This window comes from Corvus brachyrhynchos, unplaced genomic scaffold (genome assembly GCF_000691975.1).
Source record: "Corvus brachyrhynchos isolate BGI_N302 unplaced genomic scaffold, ASM69197v1 scaffold279, whole genome shotgun sequence".
Lineage (NCBI taxonomy): Eukaryota > Metazoa > Chordata > Aves > Passeriformes > Corvidae > Corvus > Corvus brachyrhynchos.
This window is the reverse complement of record NW_008246060.1, coordinates 11,272,452-11,284,284: the sequence shown is the minus strand read 5'-3', so window position 1 is coordinate 11,284,284 and position 11,833 is coordinate 11,272,452.

The window sequence follows — 11,833 nt, the reverse complement described above, 5'->3', positions numbered from 1 at the left end:
ATTGAAATTATTTTTTGAAACTTAATCTATTTCAGTGGCAGGATGTAAGTGGGCCCTTCACACTCAAAATGACCCAAGTCAGCCTGGCAAGCATCCTCCTGTCATGAGGAAGTTACCTTCTGGCTGGGGCTATGCCTCTGCGCCTGTTTCTGTCAGGTGCCAACCTTTGCTGGCTATGAGCTCAGTGGGCTTTCTCCTCCCCATCTGCATCTCAGCTGTGCCTGTCCCTTGCATCTTCCACTTCGATCCAGTTGGTTCTTTCACTCTCTTTCTGCCTTTCCATTTGTTGCCTCCCTGTGAACATTTCCTCCTCCTAACTGCACATTCACATAGGAAAAGAAAACCATAAATCTATTGTGATATTTGAGGTCAATGTATACTTTATGTTGGAGAAACTTCCAAAAGTGCCTCTTCCTGTCTCCTTTTTCATCTCTATAATAAGTAGCTGCTAGAATCTGCTGCAATGGTCATAATAGATAATATCTTCTATTATCCATTGTTTTAAAGCAAAAAATTGCATTGTTAACCTATGAAAAGTAACATTACAGTTGCCACAATCTTTTCTAGACATATTGCTAAAGTGAGTTCTAATGAATTGATGTATTTCAAATAATTTTGAATAGCTGGAAAAATTACATTTATTTGAAAAGAGTGAAGGTTTTTATTTCTTTTCTTGTGCATTTCCCAAAAGCTCCAATTTTTAAATACCAGCTTAAATTCCTTTGTAATGCATCTAGCATTGAATACAAGTTGAAATCAGTGATACTAAAATTCAAATATAAGATGTGCTTAATCAGCATCTAAAAATGCATGGTACTTTGTGTGAAACCCTGACTCAGTCCTTGAAGAAAAGCCTCTCCACTTTTTTGTAAGTGGACTCCAATTTCAATCTTTTACTTAGGAAGTGAAATATATATGATTGCTTTACCTCTGATTATTTGTAAACAGATACTTCCAATCTACAGTTTTGCATCCTAAGTATCCTACATTTAATTATTTGAAGCCATTTGATTTTTATCTTTTGGGTCCATTCCAAATTCATTTTTTTTCATTTCCTACTCAGTGTATGTAACACATAACATTCCAACCTAAAGTTTAGGTCTTTGTTCCTTTTTACTTCATAACCTTTTATAGGGCTTTGCAAATTAAATTTGGTGATTAAAACAGACAAGTTTCTTTAACACAAATTATAGCCTATCTTAGAATGCGTGATCTGTTTCATAGCCATTACTGTGACTAAGTGGGTTGTGTGGCAGGAGACTCAAGACTCTTGCTTAATAAATCATTGCCTGCTTGGTCAGTTTTAGGCATGAAAGAACAAAAGCATAATATAATTTCTGGTTCAACTAAAGGATTACCAAGAAAGATTTGTGAGTTGTGTGCAACCCCCTAACCTTCTGGGAAAGAAGGTATTCTAAGATTCACTTATCTTCCCATGAATAAATAAAACAGGCTTGCCAATTAAAAATCCTTTATTGATAACCTGCAGATTTATTTTGTGCTATAGCTACAACGTGGGTACCACAAGACAAAGTTGAATACCATTGTGTAGATCTCCCAGTGGGAGGCAGGCAATGTGTCAAAGAGCCTCACATGCTCTGTGAATGTGAGGGTTTGGGAACTCTGCACAGCTTCCCCATCTGGATGGCCCTGCAATAGACTGTGAAACCATCTTAATAAGAAAGCAAATAAACAACTTTCAGGAACTCTAAGAGACATTCAGCTGAGTGATCTAGAGTTTCAAAAATGCAAAATATATATGCACAATCGAATGGGAATTTCTTCAGAAGTTAAATTAGGATCTTGAATGCATGCAGGGGAATGAGGATGGTTTAATCATAGATGAATGAAGTTTAACTTATTTAGATGTCACTCTCTGTCTCCACTTCTAATTGTACCATATGGTGTCACCTAATAGGAGCCAAGTGTGAATGCCAGTTACATCACAGTATGATATATTATAAAGCAATCAAATTTGAAGTGAAGATTTATGATGGAGCTCTTCTTTGTTAAAATCAAGCAAACAAAAAAACCATCTGATCTATTATGGTCACTGAATAGGCCTCTCTCTTAAATCTCCTGTTCCAAAGATGTTCCTCGGTGTGCATCCTCCATCCCTAGGAAGCCTCATATGGGGTTAAGAGCTGAGGGAAGGGTTCCAGAGGTTAGGCCTACCTTTGTGCTGCAGCAAAAGTTCTTTGCTCAGGAAGAACAAGTGGCAACGTCCTGAATGAGCTGAGGGGTTGTGCCCTGCTGGTGTGCAGCTGGTGGAGCTGGAGTGCCTGATATCCTGATGCTTCTGGTGAGTGCATTTAGGAGCCCTGTTCTGAGATTATAATCAATTTTCTCTCCCCTACCCAGACATCTACTGCTAGATATTAAGGAGATGGAAAAGACCATTTACTAATTTAATTTTAAACCCTGTGTCACCCAAGCTTCAGAGTCTTGTTTTGGGCACTAGGTTTGAACATGCGACTGTGAGTATTTTTGAGGAGATACTTAATCACAAAAACCCAAAAAGTGATGGAGAATCCTTTGCCTACTTTCATGTCTGGGTAGTACTATGTGGTTCTAGAAAATTTAGATAAACTTGAAAATTAAATTAGGTGCCAGTAAGCCTCCTTAGCCTGCCTGTGTGTACGTCATCATTAAAAATGAATAACTCCATCAGTAAAGTAGTGGGTTTTTTCTACATTTTCTTCTCATCATTTATATCCAGAATTCACAGTTGTATTTCAGTCAGTTGCAGTAACTCCTCAGAAGCTGCAAAACTGTCATTTCTTTCCCTGCTTTGTTACAGGACAGGCAGTGAAATTCACATTGTTTTTATTTTACTTTTTTTTTTTTAGAGTGAGGAAAAGTCAGCATAGCTCTCTGTTTATTTCCTTTTTAATATCTCCAAATGATTACTGAAACCTTTAGAAATACCACGAATAATGATAAAACTTTTGCACTTGTTCCTGTGATCAGAGAAAAGGCATTATAGTTGATGTTAATTTGCTTGAGATGATATAAAACTCAAAATGATGTGGTAATATGCTTGGTTGAAGAAATAGCTACTTGGAAAAAATTTCCAGTAAGTTTGACTTTGAGTGATCTATTCAGCCATTTGAAGAATTACTATTTAGAAAAGAAAATCTGATATTATTTGTAACAATTTATAATTCAATATCAAAGCAATGTCCTGCTGGAACACCAGGAGGACATCAGCATTCATCTGCAAACAGGATTCAAACAATAATTTCTGCCATTGCCAGTTAGGGAAGCTTTAAAATAACAGTCACCAGGAATAATCTGCAGGTGAAGAAATTGCAACACATGTGCTTTCTGACTGTAATTTGACCTGTGTGCAAGCATGTAAATCTCCTATTATTCCCAAACTGAATAATCCTTGGATAAAACTAAAGCTGTCAGGCGGAAATAATAGTCAGAAGTATGTAGCACTGACAGTACACAGAGCTTGCTCTTCTTCTCTGGCTTTTGTTGCATGGCTTGCTGAGCGAGGGGTGAAATAAAACAGTTCCATGAGAGTGTGTGAATCTTCAAGTACAACAGAATGATCCATCCAGACTAAAAATACAGGGAAAGATGAAACAGGAAGAATATTAGGGTGGATGTACAGGGTCTGAGACAACACAGCAACAATGCTTTTCTCCTGTTGAAGAGAAGTGCATGGGTTTGATCAGATGGGTTAAGCTCTGAACTGAAGGATTCCTAGTTCCTCCTCACGTCTGCCTTTGGAGACCAGAATATTCACAAAGTATTTTGTTACAAAAGTAAAGCAGTGCCCTGGCAAATTCATGCCATACATGACATGAAACAGATTCTCCCAAGTGGAACACAGCATACATTTTCCTTTCAGATTTACCCCCAAAGAATTTTCATTGTTCCTAATAATTTAATCCAGGTTCCCTCCTCTGTCTGCATGTTATTTACAGAAGTAGTTCAATGTACAAACTCTTTTGTCTACTTTCTTTGGCTGTTAAAAATTTTCATGGAAATTATTGGAGAAAGTTAAGCATAATTATTGTTCAGATTTTGGTCTGCCTCCTGAGACTACCCTCTCTGGGAAAATACTCACGATGATTTTTCTGGTACCTCTCTCTGTGGAGAGAGTCTGCTGTTGTGCTTTTGTTGCCTGGCCTACCCAGGCTCCTTGTAGAGAATGGAGAGACAGAAATTTTTCCAGAGGGGAAAATCAAAGCATCTTTATGACACACCTCTTGTAAATTGCCCTCTCCAGAGACTAGTCTCTTCCATTTATTATATGTGGCATATAAAACTTGTGTTGAAGCAGTAGTGCTGTATCCCAGGGAGATTTTTTTGCATAGCCAATGCAGTTTTAGGTTTACTCTCTTGTAAGTTGATTTAGCTGCATCTTGCCAGCTCTAGCTGGGGTTATTTCTGGGAATGAGTGTAAGTAGTCCAAAAAACCACACGGAGTTCTGTCAGGTAGACTTGCCTGTTGGAAATGTCTTATTAGACTGTAAGGTGATGAGCATTTGAAAAAATCCCTGTGGCCTGTTGCAGTGAGGAACCCCTGGAACAGCTGTATCTCATGAGAAGTTGATGATCCACAGTTAGAGGTCTTTGGTCTGTATTTCTGTGGGGCTGTACCATGCTTGTGGATGAAAGGAGGCGTGCTGCCTGAAGAAGGTCCCGGTTAAAGGACATACGCTTGACAGCTGAGGTGTAACTGATGATCCTGTTTACTAATTCACAAAGAGGAAAAGCTTCACGATGTGGCCTAAGGCAAGAATAGGGCATTATTAGTGTTGATATTTTTAACAAGAAGTGAGTTGCCAGTTTCATGATAGCAGATTCTGATTAAATTACTCATATCTGATTTTTGAGGCAAATGGAGGACATGTCTGAGTATCACTGCAATCATGCTATCTCCCAATCTATAATGATTCCACAGTAGGCAGAACCGTGGTTTGTGGTTCCCTCAGCAGGTTCCTGGCCTTGCAGTTGAAGTGGGTGCATACAACTTGTGACTATGTGGGCCCCTGCCTTCCCATGCAGCCTCCTGTGGAAGTTGCATTTTTAAGCTGCCTGAATGCTGTGCCTGCTGTATCCAGCTAGAAAAACAGAGTCCTTGTGCCTATGACACCTGTATAATGAGCATTGTTCTGACTGACTGGCTTCTCCCTTCCAGTTCATTTCAAGCATCTCTGGTAATTTTCCTCTCATCACCCTGATGCTGTCACACCCACACCCTAATTGGAGCACCTTCCCTTCAACTACCATGTCACCCTTATTACCACAGCAATCCTCCATCTAGACTCTCAATGCTTTCCACCCAGCCCATTCCCTGTGCACTGCTCTGTCCTCTCTCTCCCTCTAAATCTGTATGCATAACTTAAAAATTTCTGCTCTTCTGTCACCAAAATTGAAGCAACCTCACATACCATTTTAAGGTACAGGCAACAAATTCTTAAAGATAAGGAGATAATTTGTATACTTTGGGAAATTTGTATACTTTCCCAGACTTTTGGGTTAGTCTGGGAAGTTTTACTAACAATAATAAATGTGTCAGTGGAATCTCACTGAGAAACTCCTTTCAAAATTCAGATTTTCTGCTTTGTGTATACTTGCTACGTTTCTGCTGTTTGCAACCACCAGGTACTGAAATCAATAATGTTTGGTTTTCTAGAGGACAATTTGTTTCCAGATTTAAAACAGCATTTTAAAATCCATTGATAGAAACTTCATTCTCGGACAAAGAGAACATGACAATGATGCTTAAAGTACCTTTCTCTCGGATAGATCAACAATGGATATTTTTTTCCTTGACAGATACTATTCTGAATTATTCCTATTTTGCCTATTTCTCTTCCAGATGATTTTAGTTTCTAAATTACACACCAGTCCTTTCTCTACACATTACACAACTAGAACATTTAAATTAACTGTGGCATGCTTGTCATTAGAACTGAAAGTGTGCTGAGTTCCGTGTCTCTGCATTACCATAAATTGTTTGAGACCTCTTCACAAGACTTGTTAAAATTGTTTTGAGGAATGTTTCCCACTGTTTGATCTGGTTTTGGTCAGTATCTCAGTCATGGATAAGTACATTTTATTTTCTCTGCACAGATGTTTTATCTGTCACATATAATGCCAATCAGATTAGGTAATTCCAGGTGATCTTGTCAGTTTGTTCTATATAAGTCCTTGCAGGACAGGCAACCCCTATGGACGTAGTGCAGGAAATTCATTTGTCTTCTGTTCATTGTCATACTTGGCTGTCACAGAAAATCACTTCTCACAATACCATATGTGCTAGACCTATTATTCTGCTTCATGCCATATCACATGTATTTTATGTTGACTGATGCTTGTTTTTCACATTTTAGATTAAGAGGAGTGACTCCATAACATGTTCTGAAGGTGTTTATCAAATTCACTATGTCCTAAAGAAATTAAAATAAACACTCTTGGTGTGCAGCCTGCGGCTGGGCATTACCATTTAAAACACTTATTGTAACAGTAGTTTGTTCATTTTAGGAGGAAAAAGAAATCTCTAAAGTACGAAAAATGTTCTTCCTCTCTATATGTTATGTGGGCTGGGCCTAATTCTTTGGAAAGTGTGTTAGGAAGAGAGAGATCGCCTGCAGTTTGCATTGAGTTGAACTGCACATAGGCTAGATGTTTAAGGGCAGGACTTGACACACTACCAGTAAGATTATCTTAGGTATTAGCTTTCACAGTCCATCACAAACAATTTTTAAGTGACATTCAGCCCACTCAGGTTCCTGCACAGGCATTAATCTCACTGGGTGAGTCTTCTGTGAATAGTGATTCTTACTGATCATGAGATTCAATGGTGGAGTTGCAGAACCAGGACCTAAGAGAGAAATGTTTTCAGCTTCCAATGGTTATTTTTATACCATGCATCTCTTCATTGTTGGGGTGTTTTTTGACCTTCAAATCCACTTGGTTCCTGAGTACTGCTTAGGGCACAGATATCCAGAGTTCCCACTTGAATTTGCTATTGCAATGGCAGTTAAGGATAACTAAGATGGGGGGAGGAATCAGCCTCAGTACCGTTTCTATTCGTGATTTTTAACATTTGCACTGAATGAACTACATGTCTTTGAAAGACGAGCTTGTTTTGCTTTAGCATAGTCCTCTGATGTCACCTGAGCAGGAGTGCAGAGTTCAAGCATCCTGTAAGCCTGCAAGCTTGCAGAGGTGATCTGAGTATCCTTGAGTATCTTAGGAAACTATATTTTTCTGTTCTTTTTCCCAGACTTGAACCATTTCTGTTTAGGATGATCACTCCATTTTGCACCAGAACACAGAATTCTGGCTGCTGAGGTTTATGTCAAACAGTACTGATTGCTTAAAGCCAAGAATAAATCCGAGAATTTATACATATGCAAGGAGCCTTTCTGCATGATCTGTTCAGCCCTAGTAAATTGATTAACTTTCCAAACCTTTCTTTGCAAGAAGGAAGATCAGCCTTTTCTCCTTCCCTCCTCCTTCAGAAATAATGTTCTTTACAGCATTAAAAGCTGTCATGTACAACAGAGACCCTAGGTGCATGCCTCAGTGCTGGGTGGACTTATGGCAGGGTGAAGAAGAGAAGATATTAAGACCTGTTGTAGACAGAATAGACTAACTCATCTATATATTTGTTCATTTATTTATAGAGGAAGGATTCTAACAATTTATGTTACAAGACCCACCAGCCCTACTGGTAAATATGAGTTTTATTACCCAATGTGGGACCATAGGTGTCATTTTAGCAAACTGACCAGGGCACATCTCTAGTAAAATAGCAAATGGTATGGATTACAGGAGACCTTGTGACTGGAAATTGCTTAGCAACTACACGTGTTTACATCACAGACCTGGTGAGGTAATTCATGCTGGGGATGAATAGGTAGCATCTGACCACATACCATGTTCAAAACAACTAACCCTTTCACTGCCATCTGGCAGCACTCTTATCTTTCTCCATTCCTCTGTTTATAAAGCACTGTTAAGGATGAGAAACCGAACTTTTTCATAATTTGGAGAATTCTGAAGTTCCTTCTTCTACGAAAGTTTGTTCAGATGGAATTTCTGTTGTCTGGCTAAAATTACCCAGGACATGTCACAGTCAAGAGTCAATGTTGCTGTAGAAATTTTGACTTTTTCCTTTTATAGCAGCCTCTACATTTTGAATTTCTTTTCAAAGTAATAGTCAGACCTCCCCATGTTACCCATATGTCACAAAGATAGTACCCTTGGAATAGAAGGGCGTGTTAGTGCTAAGTGTTTTCTCATGATGGAGTTTTTTCTGTGGTTTGAAAATTTTATGACTGTGTCAGTACATTCTTATCTAAAGTTAAAAAACTATGTTGCTTTATAATGCGGAGAAGTCCTAAAGGACTTGACAAAGACTTTGTTCAGTGGTTTGTTGAAGACTACTGTAAGGATATAACCACATCCCAAGAAGTGAGCATTATGTATATCTGCAGTGACTTCTGGAAGAGGAGGTTGCCCATACACTGTGTGAATCTGCTTTTGTCCCAGGATGGAGACATGTGTGGTGTGTTCTTAAAAAAACAAATAATATGAAATATACCTGATCCCCTCAGCATTTTGTGTTCTTTTAAAAGCTTCATGTGTTTTCCTTGCTCTTGGCAGAGAAGTAAAAATACATTTTTTAAAACAAAATTGCAACCATTCATCCCTAACTAAGAAAAGTGTGATGCTACATAGTCCATCATCTCTATTAATATACTTTATCTAAGTATTTAGGAAATGTGATGGGCATCTTTGGTGTCCTCTGTTTTGGAGCATTCTGCGTGCCTCAAGGCTGAGGTACTTAAGTATGAAGGTTATGACTTTCTCATGCACTGATTTCACTTGCGAGTAAGGAACAGTCCTAATTAATATATAGGTCTTTCAGAACAGGCAAATGTACTAGTTTGAAAACAACCCAGTGGGAGGCACCAAGTCAGAATACCAATTTAAAAAAAAAATAAAGGCAGAAAACACTGGGTTAAACTGACAGAGTCAGGATACAACCTGACACCCTGTTAGGGTGGTGGTAGCAGTCCAATAAAATGGTGGCTGCAGTCCTCCTGAAGTGGTGGATGTGGTTCTGTTGAAGCTGTGGTCCTGTAGGAGGGTCTGCTCTTCCTCAGAAGGTCCAGTGGTGGCTGTGTAGCTCCTGTCCTCTGGGAATCCAGTGGAAATGTTGTCTCTGGTGTTCAGAGTCTCAGATTATATCCAGGATGGAATGCTTGGTTCCTCCCTCTGGGTGGAGCATCTCACAATGGGATGATGAGTCATACGGCAGGGCACTGATGGGCCTATTAACACAAGATAGTCCGGAGGGAGTTATCTCTGAGTCATGTGGCAGGGCATTGATGGGCCATTAACAGAAAGAGAGTCTGGGGGGAGGAGGCAAGGAAACACTGCTCCACCTGATTTCAACAGCTCATGAGGATGCCAATAGAATACACTGCAACCCAGGACACAAACAAATTGTATGTTGTGGTCTGGCAGAGATTTTGAATTTGAATACCCTTCCCTTCCCCTCTACCTCTTTGCCAGGAAATTGTTGAAAAATTATTTTAATTGTGTAAAAATTTATTATTAAGCCAGTTCCACAGCTGGCACTGCCCTCATGCACAAAACTACACAAATGTGGTTCTGACATGGTAAACTGATCATTTCTTTATCTCTCCCAAGTTAAAAAAAAACCCCCAGCATTAAGAGAGATTCTGCTCAGGCCATGCTTTGTAAAGGGATTCATATTTAAATTGTAAGAAGAAAATTGTAAACCAAATACAAGCATCTAAATATCATGAAAAGTTGTAAAAATCACATTTTATACCTGAAATTTGTAGCTTCATTTGGAATTTGAAACTATCAGCTAAAATATTTTTGATTACATAAAATGCATGAAGTGTTAACTAAACTAACAGCTCACATTAAGTTTACTCACTCATATATGAGTAAACTGCTGAAATGAGAACTCTGAGACCTGCTCACTGTGTCCAGAGACAGGTCCAGACTCTGCATGTTTTAACTCAGAAAAAAGTGTCGTTGTCTTCAGTACATTTAATTAATGTTCTTGGTCTATGACGATCATATTTAAAATCTCACTTATGAAATGAAGCAATGTGTGTGTGAGAACCATCTGGAGTTGGGCTCATTTGCAACTGTTGAAAAGAGCAGTACCTTGCTCTTCAAATACTGTCCATCATTTCAGGATCTTACTGTCTTCCCAAGCCAACCTGTGACACCACTGAGGAAATAAAGATAGAAAGGAGGGAGATAATTTTTTCAGTGTCCTATAGGAAATACGCTGGAATTGGAGCCCATCTCCCCTGAGTCTTGCTCCTTTTTCTTGATCAAAAGATTGCTCTACCTCTCCATAGGCATCCAATGTGTGTTTCAGCTGACCCTTTGCTCTGTGGGGCACCCTTTGTTTTTGATCTAAATTTAGCTCTGTTTCATACACAGCTTGGCTTTTCATGCTGTTGTTATAATAAATTATAAATCTGAAAGCCTGATTCACCCAACAGTAAAAACTGTTATTGTTACAGCCTGGTAACATGATACTGTTTTGGAAACTGAGATTTGGGGTTTTTTTTAAATTCAGGAGAGCCTTAAACCTTTTCCTCTGTGATAAATCCCAGCACTTGATGTCCTGTACATCTTTGCATAATTGCTGAAACAAATGATTACTACCAAGCTGGTTTGGTATCTAGAGGTTGTAGAGTTGGGGTTGTCTGAAATGTAAAATGCAGATGGACCCCAAGGTTTTTTTCTTATTAGCATGATTTTTTTAACCATTTTTAAATTGATATTTTATGGCCAAGAAGGTGAATTGTTTAGGGGAAGAAGAAAAGCTCACTCAAATCAATCTGTGTAGGACTCTGTTGATTGTCTAGGTGCAACTTGAACAAGTAGAGTTGAACGTATTCTCTACTTGCCTGTAAAAGAGTCTCTGCAGCCCCCAAAGGGTTTGTGCCTGCACAGCACAGCCCCAGACACAGCCCTTGGATCAGATCTAGTGGAGCAGAGCCTCCATTTATAGCCCTCACAGCAATTCACACCCTCTGTGTGGATACAGGGCTTGTGTGCCAAATCTCAGCTGTGCTACCTGATTCAAGCCCTAGCCTCTATTGGCATTTAAACTGCACCTAAAGCTCAAGTGTGGGTTGTTCAAGGACCCATCAGCCTGTTGGCCTTCAAATCTTATCTGTGAGAGCTTGTTCTCCTCCTTTCTGTCAAGGGCAATCCCATAGTCTTTTGCAAGGAACTTTCAGCAGACTTTCAGAGTTCAACAGCCTTGTCCTTGTCAATAGACATTTTGGGGAGGAGTTAGAAGGTTATAGAATTTCCCATAGTATGACTTGTTTGTCTTGCTAATGGAAGAGTACTGCTGCAGTTTACTCAGGAGGTCTGCATGAAAAGATAGGAACAAATGTCCTGAATGCTTGGGATGAATTTAGCCTGAAGCAGTGACTTCAGGACTGTTGGCTGCTTTACTGTTGCATCTAGTTGCTTGGTGAGTCTGTGTTTATCTCTGTTTCCTTGTTTGTGTTGATTCCTTTACTGGATCTTACTTTGCCATCTTTTGTCACAGGAAACTGTGTGTGTGCATTCAAATAATAGCATAACATAAAATGTGTCTCTAAGAAATACATATTTTTATATGCTGCATATAGATGATACATTAAAGATGCAGGCATCATCCCAGCCTAGGTCTTTCCAAATAATTCAGTGTTTGGACTGGTGTGGGGTGGCTAGGAGGGTTGTGTGTTTTTAAGTAAGACAAACCATTAAACTGTGAATCTGACAGAAAGCATTGTGCTAGAGACTG